The 27285-nt window shown below is 43.0% G+C and overlaps 1 long non-coding RNA gene across 3 annotated transcripts; it reads right to left on the bottom strand.

Annotated features, from left to right (window-relative positions):
• On the bottom strand, positions 1-27239 carry LOC128154041 (uncharacterized). 3 transcript variants are annotated; one of them, XR_008239218.1, is made up of 7 exons: positions 26355-27239; positions 23722-23908; positions 13151-13248; positions 6803-7709; positions 4647-4811; positions 3107-3348; positions 1-451 (listed from the first exon to the last, which is right to left on the bottom strand). It is a non-coding gene; the product is annotated as an uncharacterized LOC128154041 (long non-coding RNA). The 3 variants fall into 3 exon arrangements; XR_008239219.1 differs by lacking the exon at positions 26355-27239 and adding an exon at positions 25122-25889; XR_008239217.1 differs by lacking the exon at positions 26355-27239 and having other exon boundaries at positions 23722-25889.
• Positions 27240-27285: the final 46 nt, after the last annotated feature.

Raw genomic sequence — 27285 nt, 5'->3', positions numbered from 1 at the left:
GTGCTTAAAGAATTGTTAGCTCAAATTAAATTTGGGGCAGAAAATACTTGTCAGTCGCTCCGAAATCAGAATCCGCTAGAACTGTTAAATTTTTTGCATGTTACAGGATAAAAATAAACTAGGGACATATCTCCCTACCTTGACTCCCCAGTGTTATGCTGAATTACCATCACAGGTTGCCTCAAAATTCAAGCCCAGTGATATCCACTTGGCGCAGGCCGCACTCACAGGGCTGGGTGTACGTCAAACGTCTAGGTGCACAAAATCCAGGTCGAAGCATCCAGCACGGTCTCCGGCTGTGTCCCAGGCAGGACGAGGGGCATCCAGCACCGACCTCTGCTCGCTCTCCCGGTAGATGCTGCTGGAGGCGGCAGTGCGGTCCGTGGGGCTGACATGCCTGCGGAGCTGGGCAGCAGCACAGCCAGCGGCCCGTGCTGATTGATAGTCATCCCTGTGGATGAATTAACAAATCAGTAAAAATTACAAGAACCCAACCTCTCCTTGCATTTCATCTGTCTAACTGTCACAGTTACCCCTTAGGCTACGCTGGGGCAAATTACCACTCTTCTTGTCCTTCCCCTCCTGCTGGTCTATGTGGCATCTCCTGTTTACTTCCCAGGCCACTTCTGGCTCCCATCCTTTCTGTTTTCTGCACCTTTTGATGTCTTGGGCCCGAACTAGAGAATTACTGGAAAACTGCTCACTCCTGTGCTGAGACTGACTAAAAGCACACTTAGGATAAAGGGCCTGGGAAGGGGGAATGTTCTAGCACCACTTTTAGAAATATCAGTTCTGAAGTCTACAACCCCTGTAATCCACGGTGTTACAGCTTACAGCGCTCATACCTTCCCTTGCTGGTACCCTGCAATACTCTGCTGGTGTTACTGCATTTACCTTCAGTTTATCCAGTGGAGTAAAACCTCAGTTCACTCAGGCACCAACAAGGGACCTGACTCACCAGAGGTCACTGGGACACCTGAGCACCAAGTCTGTCACCCCAAACCCCGACCCATGCCCACAGCAGCTACTCCCCCTTCACAGTGCCCAGCTCAAAGCCCCAGGCTGCAATCACCCGATAATTTTGGAAAAAACAGCTCATCGCCCAGCCTTACGGCTCTCTGGCAACTTCTGAGTCACCACAGCTGAAACGAGGCACCCGTGCAGCTCCTAAACCGTGTATCGTCTACGGAGAAAGTGCTTCCCCGTGGATGCACCAACAGCCTCACCCCAGTCTGGGGAAAGGTTGAGGGGGGTCACCGTCACTGTGCCGAGGACTCTGCTGAGCCGGCACTGGCACAGCTCAGCCCTGTTATTCAGTCAGAGAGTCATCACAACCTCTTGTCCATATGAGATACATCCAGCCAGAACTTTCCCCAGGTATAAAAATGACTGGCTCTGAAGAGAAACTCCAGGGGAATCACAAATCTTCCAGGAGACCTCTTTTTCCCCATGCTGCTGCAGCAAGCTCAGCTAAAGGACACGCAACAAGCCATCAGCAAAACATCACTCAGACCCTTTTAAATGTCAGCAATACTCAGCATTGAAAATAGATTTCTTGGTTACTAACAAGTAAACATTACAGAAAATGCTAAAAAAGTTAAATAACCTTTAGCATTATATTAGTTTGGAAATAAATATACTAAACCATGTTTGAGGCATATATTAGAGAGTTTATTCTGTGACGAGGAATGTTTAACTCCAGGGTACCGGGTCATTCTTTGGAAATTATGTACAGATTTAGGCATCGGAAACAACGGTAACGCTCCAGAGAGAAACCAAAAAAGTCACACACAAAGCCCATGTAGTTCGAGAGATTTTTGTTAGCTACTGCTTTATAATGACTTTTGTGCCCAATAAACAGAGGCAGCAGAGACCAGGGTAGTAGGGAGAAAGCACAAGGAAACCTGAATGCATCCTGGATGAACACCAACAGCTACTTAGAGGCTTTTTCGGATTTGCTAAAAAGGACTTAAAAAATGCAAAGGAGAGAGAGAAAATGTCTGTCTCCCACTGTTCAGCTCCTGCCATGCTTAATAAAATGGAACTTTATGCGTTCTTTTTAAATAAAAAAGTGCATAAAAAATAAATGAGTCCTTTCATCAAATCCTACTAATGGAAACAACCCACACGACTCCGTATTTGACCAACTGCTCACATCAGAAGGGGTAGCAGTTGACTGCCAGGCAGTACACTCTGTGTTATTCTCTACTTTTGGCCCCTGAATTTTACAAATCTTTGTCAGCTGTAAAATCTTCAAACTTCATCCCGGTTTCGCACACGGAACAGCAGAGACCCAAAGGCCGTGGGTGCAATTTTGGAGTCATCGCCCATCAGGCAGCTTGTCTCTCCTGCTGTAAGATCTTGAAGGGGTAAGAAAGCAGGGTTGTACTTGTAATAAGGAGATTTTCATAAACCCCATCCTCCACTGACAAAACAAGATGCAGTGGAAATCCAGAGAAAGGACTACCTAAAACCAGTGATCCACTATCTATGATTGCTCCTATTAAAGAACGTGTGCAGAAGGGAGGAAGCCATTTTCTTTCTAGATACACTCCTCCAGTACTTTGGAATGAGATTTCCTTATGATTACTTTATAATCACGTGAATATTCTGAACAATTAGTCCCATTTAATCATTCTGTACGTCTTCCTGTTCATCCTCCACTAACAATTCTGACCCCCATTGTCCAGTTTCACTCAAATAACACAAAGGGTTTGAACCCAAGTGGCTGTGAAGAGACAGACCCTGATAGCTTCATCAAGGGAAAGGGGGTACCATGGACTTTGTCTCTCAGGCACCAGAAAATTCATACAAGGGAGACGTTAGCAGGAAAAAGTCTTCAAAATTACACATACACAGGGGAAATTCAAGCATAAAATACAAATTCACAGAAAACATCACTTTGTGAATACTGCTTTTTATGGAAAATACTGATTATAGCAGTGAAAGCCCCATTTTAGACCCAGTTAAGAAATCCCCAAGTGCTTTGCTGATTTGGTTTATCTTGGTTCGGGGCAGATCTGGACAAGCCCGACTTTGCTCAGCATAAAGACATTAGGTTGGTGTACTGCAACAGGTCAGCACACACAGGGATACAGGCAAGTACCTTCTAGTGTCAGCCAGGTCCAAGGCTTTGTGGAAGACTTGAAAGCAAGGAGCAGAAGCAAACAGCAAATTAATTCCCTGTGACTCTCTGCAGCTTCACACGCATTCGCAGACGTACTGACACGTTAGCCCAAGTCTCCACAGCCTGGCCTGGGAGTGATGATTATAGCAAAGCGGGTACCACTTCGTACCAGCCACAGCAGGGACTGCAGCTCTTCATCATGCCATTTTCTTAAAGGTAGCCTGTTCAATCAGGGAATGTCTTTTACAGTAAGTCGCAATTATTTTTTACAAGAAATAAAGGCTTAGTGCAATCTGAAAGAAATAAAGCTGGTCTTTGCTGAAAGAGCTTATTATAAAGGCGACCTGTGTGGGCGAGCAGGGCAGAAAGGGAGAGATCCCAGCCAAAATGGGCTGAAGAGAAAAATCAAAGAATAGTTGGGATAAATGAAGTGCAACCTTTACTTCACAGAGATTAAATTATTAATTATTCCTGAAGAAAGCCCTATGTTTACCTCACATATGTTCAATGCCTTAACAACAGCCACCATCAGTGCTGTATTATAGCAGCACAGCACACACTTAGCTGGAGCTCAGGCTTATTGCATTACAGTGGATTTTAAATAGTGTTGCTCCTCAAAGGCAATGATATGGGGTCAAGAACATAATACCTGTTGCAGAGAAATCTAATTCCAAAGCTGGTAAAGTCTCTTCCCACCCCAAAATGGCTTTAGGTATTGAAATGAATCCCATATTACAGCTCAGCTTTGGTCAAAGTAGAAATTCTAACAGATTTATTACTACCTTATCAGGTGACTTCATGGTTTCAAAAAATACATATATTCTTCTAAAATCCATTTATCCCGACAGAATTCAATAGTTACATGAAGTATGCTTATTTAATTGAAATTTGCTCCTAGCATGTGACTCTAGGGCTCTCTCCATCTGCAGCACCCCACTGACGCGTGCATCCTTTTATTCCTGCCACCTATCTTCCACATTCACAGGCCCACTTAAAATCACGTTCAGGCACTTTCCTTTATGCCTTTACATTCTCAGAAAATTGCTTTTTAACTTGGGTCAGCTTCAATTTTAACTTTATTTTTTAGGAGATGTTTTTAATCTGCAGCAGCCCAGCATTTATATACCTCATTTTGCAGTGCTACTCTTGAAGAAATGAAGGAAGTGGCCACGGCCTCATCACCCCAAAGCAGCCAGCTACGTTCATTGAACACGCTGTAAGGCTCCAGGGGAGACAAGGCAAATAGGCTGTAATTTCATCTCCGGCCCTCCTCAGCTGCCGCACGAGGCAAAAATACTGCGTGGTAACACTGGATTTTAGGATGTGCCCTCCAGCACGCACACGTCCATAGGCCCATTGGACCAGTTACAATCTCAAAGCATTTTACTTCTACGAACTTGCTGATTAATGAAGAAAGCTAAAAGCCCTTCCAAGAGCTAAGGACAGCCCTGGAGAAGGGTAAGCAGAAATCATCACTCAGCTAAAAGCTTTCAGTTGCACTAGTACATATCTGAAATACCTTGTTCAATTCAGGTCACCTCGAAACAAGCTGACGAGATGCCACAGGAGTCTCGGCTGAGCCGGGAGTCCGCAAGGCAGCCTTACACCATCCCCCTCCAGCTGCAGACGAGGTGACATCGGGGCTCTGGGAGCACTCACAGACAGCACGGGGGAAGAGAAGGGTCTGGCAGAAAGGAAACCAGAAAGGAAAACTTAAGAGATCTGGACGGAAGTTTCAAGCCACTGTAACTACTGCACTTATCAGCCCATTATCTTACTTGAAAGGTTTGCCGTAAGATGCATTGGTATTTACAATACACTTCTTGGCAAGGGGTATAGCAGGACCTTACAGAAAGAAGAATGCTTGATTTGGAGTAGCTACCTGCCGTCCCCACCACTCTTAGCATGATACACCAGCAGAGACTACATCCACCTTTTAGCAGAATATATTTAACACGGCTTGCTCTGTGCTAGAGACAGAGAAGAAAGGAGTCTAGAAGTGGGAACAGGAGAGCAGCTGCGGTTCCCAATCACCTACTCTAACTATAATATACTTCCAATAAACATTTCATATCAGGATCCAACAGCCAGTGCTCCTCTTTGTTTCAGATTCATAACAAGCCGGTATTTATTGCAAAGAAATAACGCAGAATAAGCAGGGATACTAAGAAACCAGTGTAGCATACAAATGAAGGAAGACTCCAAACATAAAACAAAGCTTTGACTAAAAGCACATTACAAAAGAAAATCCTGACAGTTGTACAAATGATTGAACATAACCGATTCAAGGATGTAGGCTACAGACTGAACTTCTAAAAGTTAACTGGGAAGCTTTTTAAATCCATGTTGTACTGTTTTCGGTTCCCATAATATATTACTAATGTAGAGGAGCTGATGCTTCATATTTCTTTTTGTCCACTTCCAATCACAGTGCCAAGTACACTTATCTGAAGGACATTATTTTAATGAAGTCATTTATGCCCTTAAAAATTAATATGTCAGAGCAGTTAAAGTCTAGTGACTGTAACCAAACCAAATAATGTATAATGGAGAAATGTAATGAGGAAAAAAATACAGCCTGAAGTCAAGGTTAAGTAGTTAACCTTAGGAAAAAAGTGAGAGGGAAAAGAAAAGCCAACACCAATTATATGTCCCCTTGACATGCCATAAAGGATACCATTACATTGTCATCACCCCACTGTATACAGTTGTGAATTGAGACTTTTAACTATCACTGTACTGTACACTGGGGGCACCAGGAGTTTTATCTTCATCTGAGGAGACAAAAATGATGCTCTTGTGGTCTAGTAAGACTTGACTTAAGAGAAGCCCCTTCAGCAGCACAGTACCGGAGCTTCTCAGAGAGCCACGACTAAAACTGTCCTTTTTGTAGTAAAGAGTTTCATGCAAGCTCAATACACTGCAAAAATATGACGAAACATTCACTTTTCCTGTTCTTTAAGCTAAGTCATACAGAAACTGTGCTTTAATTCCATCAGCACATGAAAATATTTCATTCATCATTTGCATAAAGCCATAACAGACTGTTATTGCAGCAGCTCCTTAAATTAGAACAGCTCCAAGACAGGGCTTCCTGTCTTTAATTCAGCTTTTCCCACATTCAGGTAAAACTGAACCAGGTATATCCCTCCAGTCCTAAAATGCCAACAACATGAGCAGCAAGAATACAAAGCGCACATGTTGATATGCTACTACTTCATCTCCTTTCCTGCCATGAAATTTTCTTCATCCAATGCCATCATTTGAATAATTATTAACAGAAGTAGAGTTAGTCCCCTGTGACTTGAAAGGAAGTGTTCACAGCCAGAGCTGAGGTTCCTCCCTGCAAGCCCCAGCAGATGCACCGCCTATTAATTCACTGTCCTCCTTGGGCAGTGGAAGAGGATTTCTAACTAAACATGTAGGAAGTCTAAATACATGAAGAGCTGGAAATCTGGATCTCTGTCCAGATTTCCTGATATCCAACATCCCCCCTCCCACTCTCAACAAACTGCCAATACTTTTCTCTCCTGAAGAGAAAGACCATGTGCACTGGAACCCAAGCATCAGTCAGTAACCTAATAGCACAGCAGTTCGCTTAAGCTACTGCTCACATAGGGGTTGATTTCTTCATTATTAGCTGCAAATGTTTCCAGACAAGAAAAGCATAGTCACATTTGCAGAACCCATCACAGATATTTACGTGTTCTTCTTCTTGGCCCATGGAATTTACTGGTTTGATGAACTTCCTTCCCCTTTCAAAGCAGCTTAGCAGTCTCAGAGGTGCATCTCCAAACTGGGTTAATGTACCTCCAGAACATTCATAAGGTAAAGAAATGTAATTTAATTTGTGATTGCATAAACGAGTCGCAGAAGCCTCCCAAGAAGCCCGAGTTTTCATTTCTTTCATAGTAGACATTTAATTATACGATAATTACTTACAGCTTGCAGCTCAGCTTCTACTTTTATGAAATATAAATTGCACTTCACTCAAAAGTGCAGGATGAGCATTTAAAAGGCTTCATTAAGTAGGTTTTAAGATTTTCCTGATGACTTTCTTTAAGCCGTGGAATGGAAAGCAGATGTACCTGTAAACTGAAACTTGCTTCACAGAAGAACAAAGTAGAATTGCTAATGTAATACCAGGATGGATGAGCCTTTACAAGAAAAAAATATTAACTTTTAACAAATACATTTTTTTAAATAACAAACAAAATATTTCTGTCAAGCGGCATGATAAAAGGGAGCAGGAGGGAAGAAGCAGTATTGCCAGCTCTCAGATATGAACAACAAGGCTCTTTATTCCAAATTTCCAGTGCTCGGAAACCTGAGGTTGTGTCAGACCCACACTGTCATTAAAGCAGACTGACCAAAAAAATTCACCTCATTTGTAGCTTCCTAAAAGCTTAGAAAACAGGAATTACAAAAGCAGAAAGGTGAAGACAAGAAAAATAACTTCACCTGACTTTATGCATTGTAAGTCTGTGACTGGTTTGACCTCTCTCTTGATTTTGGACCATTAGGAGATGACCGCACTGGTACTTCTGCTCTGTCCTAACTTCACAGTACTGCAAGCTCAGACCTAGAAAAAAGGCATGAGGACACAAAATCACCAAAGGCAGAGGTCCTGGCTGCTACAAAACACTGTGCAGGTGGTACTGTTACCTGGTGGCCATACCAATGCCACACAGTGATGGCAGAAAGCTGCTGTTTGCTGCAAATCCTGAAGGAAACCATTACTCAGGCAGGCCAGTAGTCTGCCGCAGGGTTGTGGTTCCTTCCATCCCAGGCAGGAGTGGTGAACTGAGAAAGGTGCTAAGATGTGAACTCTATCTTTTGAACCTCCAAGGTTTTCCTATTTTAGTAGGACCTTTGGTAAGGTTTTCCTATTTTAGCAAGGTTTTCCAATTTTAGTAAAACCTTTGGTAAGGTTTTCCTATTTTAGTTTAGCAGTTAGGTAAGCCCATACTATTAACTACATCTGGATTCATTAAACATGAATATACAAAATGAGATAATAAAACTAACATACACAACCTGCCTGTAAATTCTGAGAAGAATTTCTTCCTGGAGAAAAGAGAGTGCAGAGAACTGCACAAGTCCTCTCTGCAATTGCATCAGGGTGCCATAGGAAAAGCAATCAAGTACAGTCGTTAAAATTTGTCTGTCATTTCAAAAGATTGTAAATAAAAAAAAAAAATTAAAAAAACCCCAGAAGTCTAAGCCACCTTTTGAAGGAAAGGCAATAAAACATTTGTTAGGAACAGAAGTTATTCCAAAGTGAACACAGAAGAATTTGTAAAATTCACTAGCAAAGTCCTGCCCACCAACAGCTACATTTTAGTCTTCTGCGGTACCATGACCAATAGATGACCTGCATTCACACCAGCACACTGCAAGTCAGAACCTGGCCCGTACCTTCTCCTGGCTCAGGACAAAGACAACAGAGTGAGAAATCCCTTCTAGCAGTTTACAGTCGTTTCCACCAGCTAGAACAATAAATCCCAAATGAATGCGGACATAGACAGAACTTCTTAACTGAAACGAATCACATTGTGGCATTAAATGTCACTAGTAGCTGTTAATGGCATTAGGCACAGGGACAGAAATTTGCATAGGAATTATTATATGGTGCATCCCCCTCCCTATAATAATGATGATCTCCCAGTGACTTTTGCAGGAGCTTTTAACTGATCTGTTTGGAAGTAGATCTAGATAGCGCAACTGTTCAACTGAGATGCCAGAGTGAAAACAGACTGTTGGCTTCAGCTGACTTGGGAGATCTATAAATATGTACACTATTTCATAGTAGCTAAGTGTGTTAAGTAGTTCTGATATGTTAAACTTAATACCCTGTCAAAGCAGTTCTGTGCTTTTGTGTATTCTATATTTAAGACTGAACAATTGCTTAAAACATGTTGTCCAACATCTTACTCTCCCTAGCAAACCTAAAAGTGGAGCTCAAGTGACAGTCTACTGCAGAGAAGTATGGCGCAGCTATTGTCTGCCACCCTCCAAGTCAGTGCCATGGTGGAGAAGATAAATTCTCTCTGAAACAGAGGAACACAAAACTAGGGACTTGCCTAGACCTGGGCACACTTAAGGAAGCTAATCAGGTCTAAAACCGCAAATTCAAAGGCTTGGTTAAACTGCATTAAGTCCTTGTGTGGACATTCTCCCTCGGAATTAAAGTGCCCTTAATTAAATTGAGGTTTATTAATTTCCAAGGGAAAACTAAGCTTACTGAAATTTTAGTCACTTAAATTCTGAAGAAAAAAGTCTACCCAAAATTTGATCATTTGGTTTAAAAGCTACTTTGGAATAATTTTCTTAAGGGCTCCCATCTACAGCACCATTTGCAGACTGCAGCGTCTTTACAGAGACTGCAGCACTGAGCACTCACATTACCTCAGAGTCACCTCTGTGCAGTAAGTGAATTCAGTTTATTATGTTTGTCCTTCCTCTGGAGAGGATAAACCCCAAAAAGACACTTTTAAGGGTGACTGTGGGCAAGCAGCCCCACAGCTGCTGACCTCTACACACGGGCTGGGAAAAGCACTCCTGATCACTGCTGTCTGGAGTCAGCCATGTTCCAGTGGAAAATATGAGAGCCAACACCCCACAGCAAGGTGTGCCTTGTCTGGAACAAGCAGAGAAGTTCATCTTTATTTTATATAGTTTACAAAAGGGCATAAAATGCCACGCCATTTCATTCTGAACAGCTTCTTCCATTATCTACTGCAGCACGTAGCACTTAGCTGCTAAATAACAGCAAAGGAAGGAAATTAAGAAGTATAGAGGAGAGAACAGAGTTGTATTTCCAGCTGAGACATGAAGTGAATCAAGAGACAGCAAAAGGCTGCTTTATGTAGGATTGAACATATCTTCTGTACCCTTAATCATACCAACGCAGTCTGCTGGGGTCAGGCTCTCATATACCCTCATATTGATCAGTAACGTCTCAACCTGTGGAAATCAGCTTAACGCTGAAACAAAACCTACCTCCTGGGCTGCAGCACAGAAAAATTTAAAAATACTTTGTGAGCACATAAGCTGCGCTGAAGAGCAGTGGCCCTCTGGGCTGCCCGGCAGCCTGGAAGGGCCTTTCCCACAGGGAAAGGGCCACCAAGAGCTATTGTGGGACCTGACACGCTGTCGGCCGCACACATGGCCTTGAAAGGGGACAAAGACTTGGAAGGGTGCTGGCGTGGAGCCCCGCATCTCTGGAAACTCCCTGGGCACGGCAGCAAGGCCAAGCACTGGTGCCTGAGGAGGGAGCCCACAGCCGCAGGCACCCCAGGGCCAGAGCTAAAGCCTAAGAAAACAAACACGTCATGGGCAAGCGCCTCTCCAAAACCGCATCTTACTCCTCTGGCGAAGCAAATGCCCATACGAGTACTTTGTCCTCTAGACCATATTGTCCTCCACCCAGTCTCGCATCCCCCCTCGCTTGTGTCTTCCACAGCTGCTTTTCTGGAACTTGTCTCACGTCCAGAGAGGGAAGAGGTGGGTCCAGGGACAGTGGGACATCACTGCCTTCTCTGTCCTGGCCGCTCTGCACTACTCCTGTTTCCATCACAGCCCATGAGTATACAATAAAACTGATCCTTCACCAGAAAGATCATTCAGTGAAACACTCTGAAGACAGTGGGGAGGTAAGGAGAAGGTCTGATCACGCAGCCCCATAAGAATAAAAGGTTTCTCTTGATCTCAGCTGCTGCAGTTCCATTAAATCTGTCTGAAATCTTGCATCTGCAACAACTGCACAATTAAGACTATAAGAGATAAAGTTGTAATTTAAATCTATAATTAAAACAAAACTTCTAAAGAGCAATCTTTTATTCTTCCCAATCTGTACTTCTAACTTTTTATCAGTTCGAGGCATTTTTAAAGCCCATTGCAAGGCATAACGTCACCCCGTTCCCAGGAAGTTAAGCGGCAGGGCCTCAGACAACATCTGCGATCAGCCAGGTGCACTTTGTGCTTCACTGAAGAATGTCCCATTTTTCATAGTTGGATACTGCTGGGGAACCTCATTAGAAACCAAATTACTACCTGCATCAGGTTTACACTAATGTATTGACATCTACAGCACTTGTTAAATGAACCGTAAATCCAATACACTAAAGTCATTTTCAACTGAATCAAATCAGGTTTCAGTCAAAAGAATTACAATTGTTATATACTTAATGCTTGGCACTTTCCTGGTGTCTCCAGCTAGATCATTTCAGACACAGAGAGAAAATTGTAAACCTATGAAACAGTGCAAGCTAAATTGGACACACTCCAAGCATACTAAACATGGTGCTAGGAGTTTAAGGATGATAATTGGCTCTAATTGACTAGTTGGTAAAGCTATCCAGGCATCCACGGGCACGCTCCTTACTAATCTGTTTTCAACATGCTATTTTCTTCTCCTTACTTAATTTATACTTTCTTATTATAAATCACATTGTTTGCCTTTCCTAGAATCTTTGCTTTTTCAATCTTTAACTCTTTGTTCCCTTCAGAAGTAATAGCTTTATTGGAACATGGGCCCAGCTGCAATACATAAGGAAAAGGCAGAGCAGCAGCACTGTGCACAGCCTTCCTCAGAGCGCTTCAGTCTCGACAGAAATCAAAATGCCTTCCAGACCTGGCGATGCAAATTCACACTCATGTGTTGTCTCTTTCCCTCACAGCCAGACTGGTCTTCTTTTAATACTGATTTAGAAAACCTTGACTCATGTGTGAGGACAGCATTAACCCCTTATTCCCTTTTCACTCCGAGGACAGAAGATTTCTCAGGAAATCCAGCACTACCATCCAGTGCCTGGTTGTGGCCACATGCACAGACAAAGCCAGTTTCCCTCTGCCCCGCTCCTCCAGCCTACCCCCACAGCTTGTTTAAATAAAGACATTTGAAAGACTCAATTCAAATTCAGTACAGCTATGAATGTGAACTAGCAGATTTGTCCGGCTACATTTTCCTCCAGCCTCTTACAGACACTTTCCCTAAGTGGCCTTAGTTCTGCTTAATTCGTTTCCCAGAAATGGAAAAACAGCAAAATGGAAATTAAAAAGGAAATATGTATGAGCCAGCTCTTCTATCAGCATAAATCCATCGTGGTACCAGTGAATTACACTGACACTTGGTTTCTGAGGAACCAGCTCCTGATCAAGAGTTTATAGAGATTAAATTAATTTACTAGGCCAGACTCTAAACAACCTTCTCTGGTCCCTTGCTATCTAAATCCCAGGCAGGTTATCTATGCATGTATTCCTCCTCCCCTTTGCTTGGAGGACTGTTGTCTCCATGGTATTCTCCAGCAATAAAGAGGTGCCCCTTGGAAGAAGTAGCCACACAGAAGAATAAAAGGCCACATTAAATTTATGCAGCCTGGAAGCAGTTCTGCTGATCAGCCAGAAATGAACTGGTGACCTTCTATTATGTGAAGAAATAACCTCACTAGAAAGGGTGGAAACTACTTGCTTCCATTCATGCACAGAGCGGGATTCTCTGGAGAGCTGAGGCTGTCCAGCCGGATAGTGCTCTCATGCATCTGGCCACTTTCCATCCCCGTTTACCATTTTCCACAGTGCCTGTGTCAGTTTTGGCAGCCCACTGTGCTGTTCCCGGAGGACTCCAGCAGAAAGTCATCCTGCCGGTGTATTCAAGGACACTTTTTCAGTACACTGTTACTCATCTGACACGTTTATAGGCTGATGGTGAAAATGTGGATCACCCACACAGTGCATCCCATTTCTCTGTTGTTGCTCAAATGCTGGATCTGCCCCTAGAGTGGGGCTCCTGAACCTCCCAAGTCCCCTGAACCGACCAACACCAGAGCACAGGGGCTGGCCTTCAACCAGGGAAAGCTGATACAGCTCAGCAGAAGGCAGTGGGCCATTTGCTTACTATGTTTGCTATCAAGTGCAGGGTCAGCAACTCATTGTGGAAAAATATGGAAAATGCTGGTAAATTCAGGTAAAACCACAGCCCCAAGCAGAGTGAAAATGGTTAGAGTGCAAGATCACACTCACCTTGGAACAGATTCGTTTTCAACTGCTGCTTCCCTCCGATTCTCAAATTCCTTTTTGTCCCCCTCAGTTTTCCAGCATATTATTAGTTCCTTCCTCCCCTGCAAACACACAACATGCACACAAATTTTACACAGGCGTGACTCCTTTACGTTGCTTCCCCGGACTGCTCAGTTTGCAGCAGTGTCCGTCAGGAGGCGGATGAGAGTGACATGCCACTGCGCAAGCGGCATCAGTTCACCACAGCCATCTCATCAGGGAGGTGGTACGTGCGAAGGCTGCGCCTTCCTCACCGCATCGGAGCTCCTGATAAACAAAGGGCATCAGTCCACAGTCAACCCTCCTACACTTTATCTATGGTGATTTTACCCCCACCCCAAAAATAAGAGAGCAGGCACTGATTTGCCAGCTGTAAGGTTGCTTGGCACCCTACAGAGCCAGCGACAGTGGGGTACCAAACCAGATATTTAACAAAACGTTAGTGGGATAACCAGCACTGTGGCTAATGCGGAAGTTATGAACTGGAGATCTGTTATAAATACATAAGCTGCTATAGCACGAGAAAGAATAAAGTCTGGGATTTCACTGTGGCTGTCATCTGTGAACCTGGACCTGTCTCACACATTCTCCAGGGAATTAGGGGACTACATGACTACATGGGGCTCCACTTTACAAATTACAAACAAGCTGCAAGGCAAGTGGGGAACAGAGTTCAAAGAAAGCCTGGTCCATGGGGTAAGGGGAAAGGGTTCCAAACCACGTACCAGTCTGATCCAGTTAGAAAAGCTCAGAACAGGGCGCGGCTATATGAGACTTTAAAAACTAGCAGCAGATCCAAAAACCAAAGCCGATTTTAAAATGAGTTGTAAAGGAAACACATTAAATCCCTAACATAGTGACAGGTCAGAAAGGTTGTTTCAGTGCAGAGCTCTCCAAATATAACACAACACACAAGCTGGTTAATGCTGTCCTGGAAGAGTCAGGACAGACTTCTTGTAGCACAGTCTCTGTGCCCAACCGCGGTGCAAACCAGCCAGAGCCAACCCATCAAGTCACATAATCAGTGCAGAAGGATCAAAACACCTTCCTCGAACTTCTTTGATGGAGGCTTCTGCCTGTTAAATTAGCTGCTACGCTTCAATTTATTATTTTTGATGACAGTCTTTTGTCTTCATCCAAACTAATTATGCCTAAATCAATGGTAATGGTAGATTTGGCATTGATTATCCCTGTAGATGCTCTCAACTTAAATTGTCCTTTTGCATACAGATAATTCCCTTGGCTATCTTCTGCCAGAGCGTCGACACCTGAGTATTTAACTAATGACTTTTATGCACATGTCATCACTGGCATTTGATATAAACTACAGGAATACAAACAGCTTCTCTATCCTATATTGCCCAGAGACATCAGAAGATGGGCTCCCTTAGCTGTGAGCCGCTGTCTAATATTCCACTCAGAAAAGTGCATTGAAACTGGGCAGTGTTCACAAGATCAGGTTCCTCAGCCACAGACCCTGTACCAGACAAGGAGTCCAACCAGATCACTTGTGGAGTCTTACCAGTAGAAGACCAAATCTACTGATGTAATAAACTGATGTGTCTACATTTACCTTACTGGAGTGCCAGCAGTTCAAAAAAAGCTGGAAATTGTCAGGCTTTTTGGCATAATAAAAAGACTTTTGCAGTTTTGCCGCTGCCTCTTCTTGTTCCACCTCTCCAGTCTTCCCTGGCCTGACCTGAAAGGGGATGCTAGATTCTGAAGAAGAAGCAAAGCCCACAGTGATTGGGATGACTGTTGGGTCCGCCTGCTGGCATAACTACCAGAAACTTCAAAAATGTAGAGAGGTGTGTGGCATTTATGGGCATAACTGTTTTCTGTCTGCTCCACCTCTAAATTAGAAAAAAAAAAAAAAGTTGCCTGTTGGAAGCTAAAGGTTCCTACATTGTCAGAGGGAATTACTGTTGTCCACCTTTTTACTCATATAAAATTCATCTAGGTCAAATGTACTCGCTTGACTTTTCATAGAGAAAAGCATAACCAAATAGATGCAAAAAATTTTTTTCTGACATTTGAAACTCAGAATGTAAAAATAGTCTCAAATAGTCACACTACATTTGAAAATTGTGTTTACTTCTGAGACAAACAGGATTAGTCTCAGTGATAGATTAATTTGCTTTTTGATACAGAAAAAGTGCTCTGCAGGAGGAACACAAACACTCTGCAGGCTCCAGAGGATTGCAGCAGCGCATTTCACCTCCAGGTCACTGGTTCAAATTCCATCTGGGGGTAGGGACTGAAAATTTTTTAATGTCTAATGGTTGTTCAATGGTCCATGTGAAATGAGTTTTGTGGTTGTGCCTTCACGCCAAGTAACACCACTGAGTGTCTTTGTGGTGGGGCCAAGGACTGGGCAAGTATAGTGAGCCACAAACCCTAAGGCTTCCTGAGAGTTTCCTTTCCATAAAGGAAAGTCAGCTCTTGAGCTGGCTGTAATACAGTTGGTTAGAAACAAAACAGAGGATTTCATGGCATCAGGGCTTATCAGCTCATTGCTTGTCACCAGAACTAAATTTGTTCTAAGTCAATGTTCAAGGCAGCATTTATAACCCAACAGCACGTTAAAAACTAAGATCCGATTCAGTGGTGAATAGGCCATTTCCCTCTAAAAGTTTCTCCTTTTTTCCTATTTGCAGATATTTGGCTATGTCCAAAGAAATATGTACAGTCCCGAAGCCTAAGAGACTGCAGTTTTGGAGCATTTCCAGATGCACCAGACGAAACACATTGCACCTGGAAAGGTCAGCTGTGGGCAGATGGAAATAAGCGATAAGCCATTTTTCCTTTATGTAGTCCCACACCACCAGTAACACTGCCCAGAGGCCTCATTCTGTACCTGATATGCATATTAAGTTACTCGTACTCCTGTGAGATAACACACTTACTGTATTTTAAAGGCAGAAGGCTACTTGAGATTTTCCAAGTTGGAAAACTGTTTTTAAGGCCAGGACTTGAGACACTTTGTCTTAGGAAGAAGACTACTGCTCTCACGAAGGCTGCTCTGAGGATCTTAGCAAAATCACAGCACTAACAAAAGTACTGCAGCCAGATACCGAGAACAGCCGTGCTGAATGTGGTGCTCTGCAGGGAAGGGAAGACTCTGGAGAGGGAGTCCGGAGAGGCTGCTGCATGCTCCCAGCTTTGGGGCCTCCTAAACCTAAGCTGCAGATACCAATGTCATCCTCAAAGAACCAAGAGCTGCTCCACAAAATGCTCTCCTACAAAATGCATCCTTTCAGGATAGCTCCAGCCATACCTCTTCCCCCAGTCTATGCACACATGGGAGAGGGGAAGAGAAAGGCAACATTGCTCTTTGCCTGCAACGAGCAGAGGAAGCAAAAAATGAACTCACATGTTTGCCAGATCTTGCCATAACGCTATATAAAACAAACAGCAGATGGGGAAAAGGTTTTTGCCCCAGCTACTCATCCATAACAATTTATAGCACCTGATTTGGGGGCATTAACCTGTACACACAAAATGTATCCGTTCTTATTATTCACTGTAAATGTGTCATAAGCATGGAAATATGCTCAGCAAGGCTACTGGGGCTGGTACTGAAATTGTAAACAGCCCATTAAGTAGAAGCCATAAATACTCCAAAGCGCTGTAGATCTTGGTCAGTTAAAAAGCACTGGACAGGCTTTAAACCTGAAAAAATACTTGGTTCCACCTAAATCCCCTTCTCACAATCCAACCTAACTCTGCACTGCAAGAAATTGAGAGGGAAAAACAACCAGGTAAAATCCACACAAGGGCAGCAAATACACTAGCACTTCAGTAACTACTGGCTTCTAGAGCAAACACCAACAGTCAGCATGAAAACCAGGCTCCAGTAAAAGAGACGGATGAAACACAGGCAGGGGGTACCTATGAGCACATATCCTTGTTCAGAACAAAGGTGTATCCAAGTCAGTTCAGGGAGTAGAAATACTGAACAGAAGGCTCCACTGGTGGTAACTGGTGATTTTGCATTGGAACACAGAACTATGTGGGAGGCAGAAACAAAGACAAGCCAGCAAGATAGTGGGAAAAGAGGAAGAAAGCCCAACATATATAGAAATATCACCAGATGATCCTGAGCAAAGAGCTAGAAAGAGAGCAAGAGCTTTTGGAGAGCTTCTGGGCTGCCAGGAGGCTCAACACAGCACTCCAAAACTCTGCATTCCTTGTCCCACTTGACATTTGAATGGCTATAAACCCATAAAACCTCGATTTCCTTGGCTGTCAAAAGGTGCAAGAACATAGCTCATATCTCAGAGGTATTGTGCTCAGGATAGGTGCAAAAGAGAACTGCAAACCTGCTAAGAATGTGAACGGTGCAGCTGATCCTTCCCATACATATCCACAGCACTAACGACACCTGACTGCCAGCTCCGCATTTCTGGGAACTGATGGACCTCCAAACAGCCATAGCAGCCACACAAAGCCCCATAAAAAACAGAGATAGGAATCTTCAACGAGGTCACGTCCATGCCCCGCATTATGCCAAGTGCTTCAGACCTACGTTCAGCTTTAAGCGACTCCCTTTAAGGGCAGATACACTCGGGTCTTTCCCTCTTCATTAACTGCATGTATTTTCCAGTCACAGAAAAGCTACATTGCCTAACAATTTCTTTCTTTAGAGTAATCCTTTTACTATCACAGAATTAATAGCAAAGAGAGTCCAGAAGTCTTGATAGCACATCAAATCAAGCCTAGTAGATCAGGAAAATACCTGTGCTGGGGATGTTCGGAGTGGGCTAATCTTCATCCCTATGCAGCCTCTTCTGTATCAGTGCACAGCTGGCACTGCCACAGTGGTCCTGGGGCACTGATGCTGGTGCAAGTACCAGTGTTGCCAGACCAAAACCAGCTCTTCTCATCAATCCCAGATTCATAATAGGGACACTACAGAATCTAAGACTTTATAGACACATGCACTGCTTTTAACTCCTGCCTAACCAGTGAAAAGTTAGTTTACTTGGATTTGAAGTTGAGTAATAGGCTTAAGTTTCAGCCTATGAGAATGACCTCAAGCTGAGTAACCGCGATGTAACACTCTCTGGGCAATTTTAGCCTGACTTAAGCACATCTTTGGTTTTGTGAGGTTGAGATGTATGGTGAATCTGCCACATGGAACTGAGAAGTAAATTTTTCATTTCAAGGCTCCCCATCTGATATAAATAGCTTCTCTAAGGATTTGGTATCTAGTTCACAGGAATATTTTTGCTAACAAGAAGGCACAAGCATGTAATGCAGCTGCCCCTGTGTAACCCAGTCCATGGACCAGTGCAGACACTGGGACAGGATGGCGATCTGTGCCTTACCACCCCAGAGGAAATACCTGAACTGATTTTTGTAGGGCTGAAACTCAGCTGTGCCTCATGGTAATTCACACTGCTATCAAGGATAGAAACCACATGCTTCTCTCTTTACCAAAGACCACAAAACCTCATTTACTCCCCTGATTGCATTAGCCAATATGAAACAAAGTAATTTTTAATAAAGTGTGCCATGGCAGAGAAAAATTGATACAATCACAGAGCCGGTATAATAGGATTTAATTCTGCTTCAGATGTGCTAGTTTTAATAAAAAAGGATTGAGCAAATCTAAAACAAATTACACTGAAAGGTCAGGCTTATTGCTTGTACAGTTATGTTAACTCTTCCACAGACATTTTTACAGACTGTATTTATGAGACCTTTTGATTTTCAGAAGAGGTATAAAATACATCTGCAATTTTCCCATTATTTGCAGCAGTGTTTCTTCTACAAGTGTCATTTCTCAGTACTTCAATACAGATTTCTTTAACTGACATTTATAAAAAATGATGAGTTATTTATGGGGCGGTTTTGTTAAATTAGTGAAACTGTAATCCCCAATGGAAAGTTAAACCCAACTAGAAAAGAAATTTAAGGGAACGATGATTCCCATTTGTGTGCCAGTGACGCTCGTGATTTCTTATTCATTAATCATTCCACTGGCATGTCATTTATTCAATAGGAAGCAAATCAATTACTTATTTTTATATGTAGCTAAGGCCCTGATACTGTGAACTACTCAGAACAGACATGAATTGGAAAGAACTGTAAACACTGAATCTTATTACACGGTTCTTATTAATATTACAGCAGCACCTAGAGACCCTGGACAAGATCATAGCCCACTTCGCTTAGTGCTACTGTAACACAGAGATAAGGATCCATCCTAACCCTAAAGGAAATACACAGCATAAACAGACCTTAGCAGAGGAGAGAAAGAGCAGAGAGTCTGCAAAGGAAGGAGCTTGTTGCGGTCACAGAGGAGAGCTAGAAACGCATGGCAGCGTCCCAGTTCGCAGTCCTCCGCTGCTGTTCAGAGGACTGTGCTGCTGCTCTCCAGCCTTGCCTGGGCACAAAGACCATACAAATCCTGCAAGCACAACCGGGGACCTTGCAAGCACTCCCAACAAGTTGCAATTACACTGATTCCAGTCTCACCAAGTTTCTTGCCGTTGCCATGACCGCACAAGTCTATTGCATGTGAACACAGATGTTCTCTGTTGTTTCTGTGTGTTTTCACCCAACTCAGGTGTATGTGAGACCTCACACTTGGAAAAGGAACTATCAGTTCTACATCAGCATTGAGATAGTAGCTAGACACAACAAGCTCAATTCTCTACAGCCACCACCAGAGAAATTCTGCTGAATTTGATCAAAGGAACTATTGGAAAGAACAAAGTCCAATCCACTCCTGGTATCTGTCTGTATCCACGCTTTCAGGGAAATTAGGTACAAGTCCATCAGCAGTGAGCATAGGCAAATTAGGCTGGGCTGTGTCATATTTAAAAGTAAAATTAAATCTTGGGTTCACTGTCGAGTTCTGCTCAATACTCTCAAGTCAGTTAGGAGTAGCTCCAGTGGCAGGAGACTGCATGAAACCACCACTGGCAGCAGTAGGATAATAAAGACTTGCCACAGTGGCCAAGGACTTCCCAGGGGTTCTGGGGTTTTAAGAATCACTTTAATTCCAAAACATTGGTTTTTATTTCATTATGATAAAATCAACAAGAAATGATTGCCAGCCATTACTATTGAGGAGCAGAAGCAGCACCTGCTTTTTTGCACAGCACAGACAATTCAACCAGAAATCTGACTGCCTGTCCTGGTTTCGGCTGGGATAGAGTTAATTTTCTTTCTAGTAGCTGGTATAGTGTTATGTTTTGGGTTCAGTATGAGAAGAATGTTGATAACACACTGATGTTTTCAGTTGTTGCTAAGTACTGTTTGGACTAAGTCAAGGATTTTTCAGCTTCTCATGCCCAGCCAGCAAGAAGGCTGGAGGGGCACAAGAAGTTGGGAGGGGACACAGCCAGGACAGCCGACCCAAACTGGCCAAGGAGGTATTCCATACCACATGACGTCATGCCCAGTATATAAACTGGGGGACTTGGCCAGGGGAGGGGGGTAGCAGATCACTGCTTGGGAACTAACTGGGCATTGGTCAGCAAGTGGTGAACAATTGCATTGCGCATCACTTGGTTTGTATATTCCAATTCTTTTATTACTGTCATTTTATTATTATTATTATTATAATCATTATTATTTTCTTCCTTTCTGTTCTATTAAACTGTCTTTATCTCAACCCACAGGTTTTACCTTTTTTTTCCCAATTCTCTCCCCCATCCCACTGGGGGGCGGAGCAGGGGAGTGAGCAGCTGCGTGGTACTTCATTGCTGGCTGGGGTTAAAGCACGACACTGCCCCATGGCAGCTATTGTTTGAAATTAGAAAGCCACAGCTTTGTGCTGTGGGCTACAATAATTCAGTTTCTGTGGGTCGGCAGAGGAGATTCTGCAAAACACACGTATCAAAGAGCTACAGAGGCATAAACATTAGCTTCTTTGCATAGTGTGAGTTATATGAATATGCAAAAGAAAGGCATCCTGGGAACACCTATGAAGCCCCTTGACAAACTCTGCTTAATTTTAATCAGCATTTCTGCTTTTGACAGCAAAAAAAATGTTGAGGTAGAGTGGTACCCAGAGTACAAAATTCTGTGTTCAACAAATACAGATGACGGACAGAACATGTCTGCTAAAAGAGCAGTGCTTGCCATACAGAAGAATTGTTTAGCTCTTGGGGCTTTCTGAAATAGGGTCAAGGAACCAGTCCAGATCCTGGCCAAGGGCAGTAGACACTGCACAGAAGGAACAAAAGACAGCCCCAGCCACAAAACAGTACAGTGAAGGAGACGAAGGAGGTCAAGTAGTACCGAAAGCCTCCTAGAGAAGGCCAACAGTCCCTTTGGAAAGAACATCAAATGGCTCTGAGTGAACAGACAAATGTCATAGTTTCACTGCAGTCAAACTGCAGAAAAAACCAATAACATACAAGAAAAGTTAAGAGTGGTCTTTTTCTTTTGACAACTGTTGGGTGACTAGTAAACTGGAAGAGGATGTTGTTTTCATTTTTCCATTTGGAAAATATAGCAAACCTTAGAGATACCTGCTCAACGTTGCTTCAACAGGTAGAACATCTACCAAGCTTTTATAGATCAATTCACATACACTTTTTCTTCTGATACCACTGACTCTTTGACAAGATACCTGTATCTATTTCTGTCTATGTAAGATAGAGACACAAACAACAGTCTTTGCACAGGCCCTACTACATACAACCTGCAGTTATAGCTGCTGTGATTGATGTGAATCCTCTGATCTCCAACAGGAATGTGGTCCCCATCTGACAAAACTGACTGTCTTATTTTGTCTTTTATTTTAATAGGTTTCCTGCCAGCTGGGCTCTGCCTCCATTTGATCAAGTGTACTATGTCTTCTCCTTGGTTTGTTGGTTTTTTTTTTTTCCCTATATTTTTAAAAGCAGCAGCCCAAGTCCATGAAAGCAGTAGAAACACTGCATTTTCTCAACTTTTATTACTATAGCTAATTCCCAATGAGAACAATAATTTCTATAGCAACCCTCAAATGAAGGTCTCAAAGCTCTTTAAATCAAAAATAAATTATGTATGTAGACAAGCTGGCAATGTGCTGATCTCAGGTTGTAGGCGCCTTTCTTCATCCAAAAACAACACAGAAAAAACAGGTACATAATCCACTAACGCAGTCCTAGCAAAGCTGTACTTCAAAACAAACTCATCCTGCTGTACTAATTACAAAGCAGCCTCCCTCCTCAGCTCTCCTGCACCTTGGTACACACAGGCAGGCTCTGAATGACAGATGTCTCACATTGCTTCGTCTAGTCCAGACCACGAACATCTACTTTTGAGCAAGGAATACCACACCCACTCAAAAGTCTTGGAATAACTTCAGAGTGCAATGGTTTAACTGCAATCCAGGAAAAAGATAGGACTAATTTCTATGTGGTGTGTTAATAGGTGTCATTAGCTCTGTATTACTTTTACTTTCCTCTGCTGATGATGACTTTCTGACTATGTTAAGACTGGCTACATTCAACAGTGAATTGAGCCCTTTGTGCAGAGAAGATGCTGATTTCTGAAGAGTGATGCGGTCAGTCTACGTACAATATTCAAAAGGCAGATACACAGAGCAAGCTAAAGGTAAATATTAAGTAGATCAGGTGGACTTTAAGCCACTTGAATACCACCGTACATAATTTTCCAAAGAGTTTTGTATCTCAGAAAACAGCCATGCAGAAGATGCTATTTACCAATTCATTTTTTTCCACCTACTGTAACTCAGTAGCATTGTGCTCCTGTTTACAGTGAATTATTGCCCATAATCCCTGTTTTCCACCTCTGCGCCTAAGATTAAGGTAAGCCTCAAACACTCCTTACTTTGCACACGAAGCACACAAATGCTCATGGGGCTCTGCAAACAGTAAAAATGAAATGGTGGGCAACATGCGGCAAAGCATCTGATGCAGAACTATGGGGATCAGTATGAAAATGGTCAGCAACACCCTGCTTTAGGTAACGTCTGGCTCTAGAGAGTCCTTAGTAGACACCTTTAGTACACGTATTATCAGAGAATTAGAATCAACATTGTTAGTTTTAAACACCGTGGCAATGGTCAATACATAAAGACCATTAGGGATGGAGGTAGCTCTGCAGTAGGAAAATAATTATCAATGCACCGAATGCCATAAACCACCTTAGAGCAATCAAATTGATGTCTGTGTTCTACCTCCTGCCAGAGATTCAGTCTCCTCATAAAACCATTATACCTGTCTTTCCAATTCAAATCAGCTCTATTATTTAAATGAAACACTATCAAAAGAGAACAAGCTCTGCCACAGTGGACAGGACTTGGTGCTTTTAATATCAGAAAAAATAATTATGCATTTCAGTTGAGTTGGGTAAGAAATCGGCCAAAACATCAAGCCACTCTTTGTAAGGATCCATGGAAAGAAATAGCAATGCTCACCTGTTGGCATATGAGGGTCATTCCCTCCACCTGGTAGGGGCTCCAGGTGATGGTAAGGATACCCTCATACTTCTGATGGGCAGCTGGCTGCTCTCCAACACCATCAGAAGAAAGGTATCTGCACTTCAGAGTGAGGTCAATAGCTTACCTTAAACAGTCTCCACCGCTACTTGACTTTCCCAGTCTCACAGCTATGGCATTTTAAGGGATTGTGGAAATAGTCATGTCCTTCAGCCAATATCAAGTCGAGATATCATTGTCCATAAGGTGAGCGAGAGCCTGAATCAGCCCTGAACTACCGAATCAGCACAGCGTGGTCATGGCTCTACCAGCCCCTGTAATTGAGCAAATTTACACACAAGGCACAAAACCACAATTAAAAGGATTGTATGCAAGATAACTTCCCACTTGTCAACTAGTCCCACAGAAGATCGAATGGGCATCAGGACCTGTGATCAGACAGCAAACCCGTACACCCCAGCTTTCTAAATAAACTTTTAAAATTACCTGTCAGTCAGCATTTTAAGAAAAATCTATCAGCACCCAAGAAATAAATAGGCTAACATTATTCTTGTGCTTTTGATTCCGCCTCAGGTTCACTACAAAGTAACTTGCAGCTCAATAAACTTTGACATGTTTTCAAGTTACAAAAACAAAGACAAAAACTTATTTATTCACTTTTTACCTCATACATCCCAAATCAATAGTTGCACCTATTGATCGATGACATAAATTCAAAACATTAATTTACATTGAGTACCGGAACCTAATAAGAAGGCAACAACTGAATTTGTTGAAATCGATTTTCCTTTTGTTTCCAACAGAAAAATCTTCGGGCCCGTAGAATAGTAAGATGCAGTGCACAGAGCAGTTAATTATTAAATGAGTATCACAAAAAGCTAAAATTAAATTTCTTTTTGAATATGGAAAGAAAATGTTGAGTCTCCAGGGCTGATGTTTAAGCAAAAGAAATTTCTTGTACCTCTTCCACATGTGCATTCTAGCAACGTGAATCACGGAAAGGTGAATTTCAGCACGTGCTAAAATCACTTTGTAATGTAAATAAGTAAAATTATTTCAGAGATATGTTCCTACAGAAGCTATAATGTAATGCTGAAATTTTGTTCTGAAACGGTAGTATTTATTTATTTAAAACTCCAGCAACATAATTTTAAGTCACCGAAGCAAAATCCTGCGGCACAAAGTGATGCCACTTTTTGTGGTGCAGAGGCACCTGCCTTCAAGCAGCAATTGAATACACGTGAATCACAGCGCAGTTCTTGCAGGCTGGCTCTGAGCTGCTCTGAGTATTGCACCGAGTGCCACATCAGCCAATAACTTAGTTTAAACTTCGAGAGAGGCCTTTTAAGTTGAACACAATGCAATTTTTGGACAGGAAGACCTATTCAAATCCCCTCTCGTGTGGTAACTATGCAGCCAGCCAGCCAAGCGCTTTGCAGGTACGCTTGGTAAGGACTGGCAAACTCTGAGGAGACAGCTGAACTACAGCCCCGTCGAGACAAAAATCTGTGCAATTGCAGAGAGCACCTCAGCGTTGCCACACCACCAGCCTCATCCACTCTTGAAGGCAGCAGCTCCATCCTCAGGTTTCCTCCTTTCAGATCCACCAACAACACCTGGGGTCTGAATGGGTAAAAAGCACGAGAGCCCTGTAAGTGTGGAAAGCCAGAGAGCAGAAGAGCCGAACGCTGCCTTCACAAGCTACGCTCTGTCCTGAGGCACACGCACAGCTCCAGTGCCTTCAGTGGTAACTCCACTCACTCAGCAGTAAATTACAGTGGCTTTACTTTAAATTTCGGTTTACTGCCAATAAAAATAGATAGATTTAGCCATCAGTCTCCAGTTAATCACACACAGAGTTTCCCAGCCCACCGCTCACCCCAACCTGGCACGGGCAACTATTTCCAAGATTCAACCTTTTCCCTCTGCGTTCCAAATGTCAGAAGAGGAGCCCGCTGCGAGAGCAGCGTTTGCACTATAACAGGGAATTGCGCCAAGACACCCAATCTGTTAATTCGGACAGGTTTCTAAGGAGCCTCCTCAGGAAAATATCCATGATGTCAACTGACCCAGCAGGATTTGAAATAAGGCCTGGAAGCAAAGGCTTCCTCTCAACCAAGAGCTGCATCTTTAAGCGCATCGCACATTACCTGTGCATCTTCCTGCTCCTCACAGGGACTTGACCACCCTTCTAACCAAATACCAACCAATATTTAAAGCAGGTTACAGTCACAACTTGCAACTTCTTGTCTCTTCTCCGTTTTCCAGCCTCGTAAGCCCAGTTCAGCATGCAGCGGCACAGCCTGGTCCAGCACGGTGCCCAGAGAGCTCAGGCAGACTCCGCAGAGGAGAGCGACGCGTGCCTCCGAGGAGGGTTTACGACCCCCAGCTGGAGACCTGCGTAACCGATGGTGGCCTCACACAGGCTGCAGGGCAGAAGGGAAGACCAGACAAGCGATAGCCTCCTTTGTGCCGGGGTACAACGTACTGAATGAAAATACTAATCCACATATTTGAAATCCCACGGTGCACTACTCACGGTTTCCAAACCCACGAATGGCCTCGTTTAGCTCCAGGACCAGGCACGAGGGTCACCTCAAGACAGAGGGGGCAGCCACCAGCCCGGAGGACTTCTCCTGCCACCCAGAGCAGGAACTAGGCAGGCACAAGCCACATCAGCTTGAGCTTCTTTGAGAGGAGCTGACTGGAAGAGAGGGGAGATGGTGCAGAGTAGGCAGGGGAACGCAGGCATGTTCATACCGACAGGCAGGCTAAAGTGTCGGGGCTCTTGAAGCAGACATCATCCTGCACCTTCATCCAGGTTACACCACGCCCAGCTGAAACAGCCTTCTAAGTCAAACACAAACACCCAGAAAACATCGTTGGAAATACCTAACTGTTCAGTGGCATCACCTAAATCAGGTAATGTGTGCTCTAGTTGAATCAAAGATATTAATACGTTTACCAATGCGTTGAGTTAGGCCCCCAATTAGTTGATACTAAAGTACTCAACTAGGAAAGTCTCTGTATGCAAAAGGCGTCTCAATCTCTAACGAGCAGCTATTCTTTTCAGAAGAGGACAAAAGCATTTAACTCACAGTATGTATTCAGATATTTTGACTAAATAAAAGCTAAGACTCAGTATCAGTGAGGAGCTGAAAATTAACTATTTTACTATGCTGTTATAATGCCTATTACCATGGAAAATGAGTTCATTTAACAAAGCATTAGTCAATGAAAATATATTTCGGGCAGAAAAAAAAGAGCAATTAGCAAAGTTGTCAACATTTTATCCATCCATACATAAAGGAAACAATTATTGACACATATAAATATGAAAAGAAAGTTTATGGTTTACCAATATGACTATTTACTATATTGCTAACTTTACTGTAAGATGATAATATTTTATAGCCAGTTCCTCAAGGTGAATGACGATTAAAATTTGTAACAGCCAATTTCTTCAAGAACCCTAAACTGTAATGAGTTACTACTTGAAAAAAATCTTGTATTATATCTATTTAGAAGTGAGGACTGACTGCTAACAGTATGGATATATCCTTGGACATTTGTAAAAGTTCCATGAAATTCATAAACCACCAGTGTGCAACACTGTTTGCACTACCTTCACAAAATCTCAACTACAAATTTATATCATCCTCAAGATTATTTTAATAATTTGAAATACTCA

Source organism: Harpia harpyja, chromosome 18 (assembly GCF_026419915.1).
Source record: "Harpia harpyja isolate bHarHar1 chromosome 18, bHarHar1 primary haplotype, whole genome shotgun sequence".
NCBI classification, from domain to species: Eukaryota; Metazoa; Chordata; class Aves; order Accipitriformes; family Accipitridae; genus Harpia; species Harpia harpyja.
This window is presented reverse-complemented; position numbering and strand designations above follow the sequence as displayed.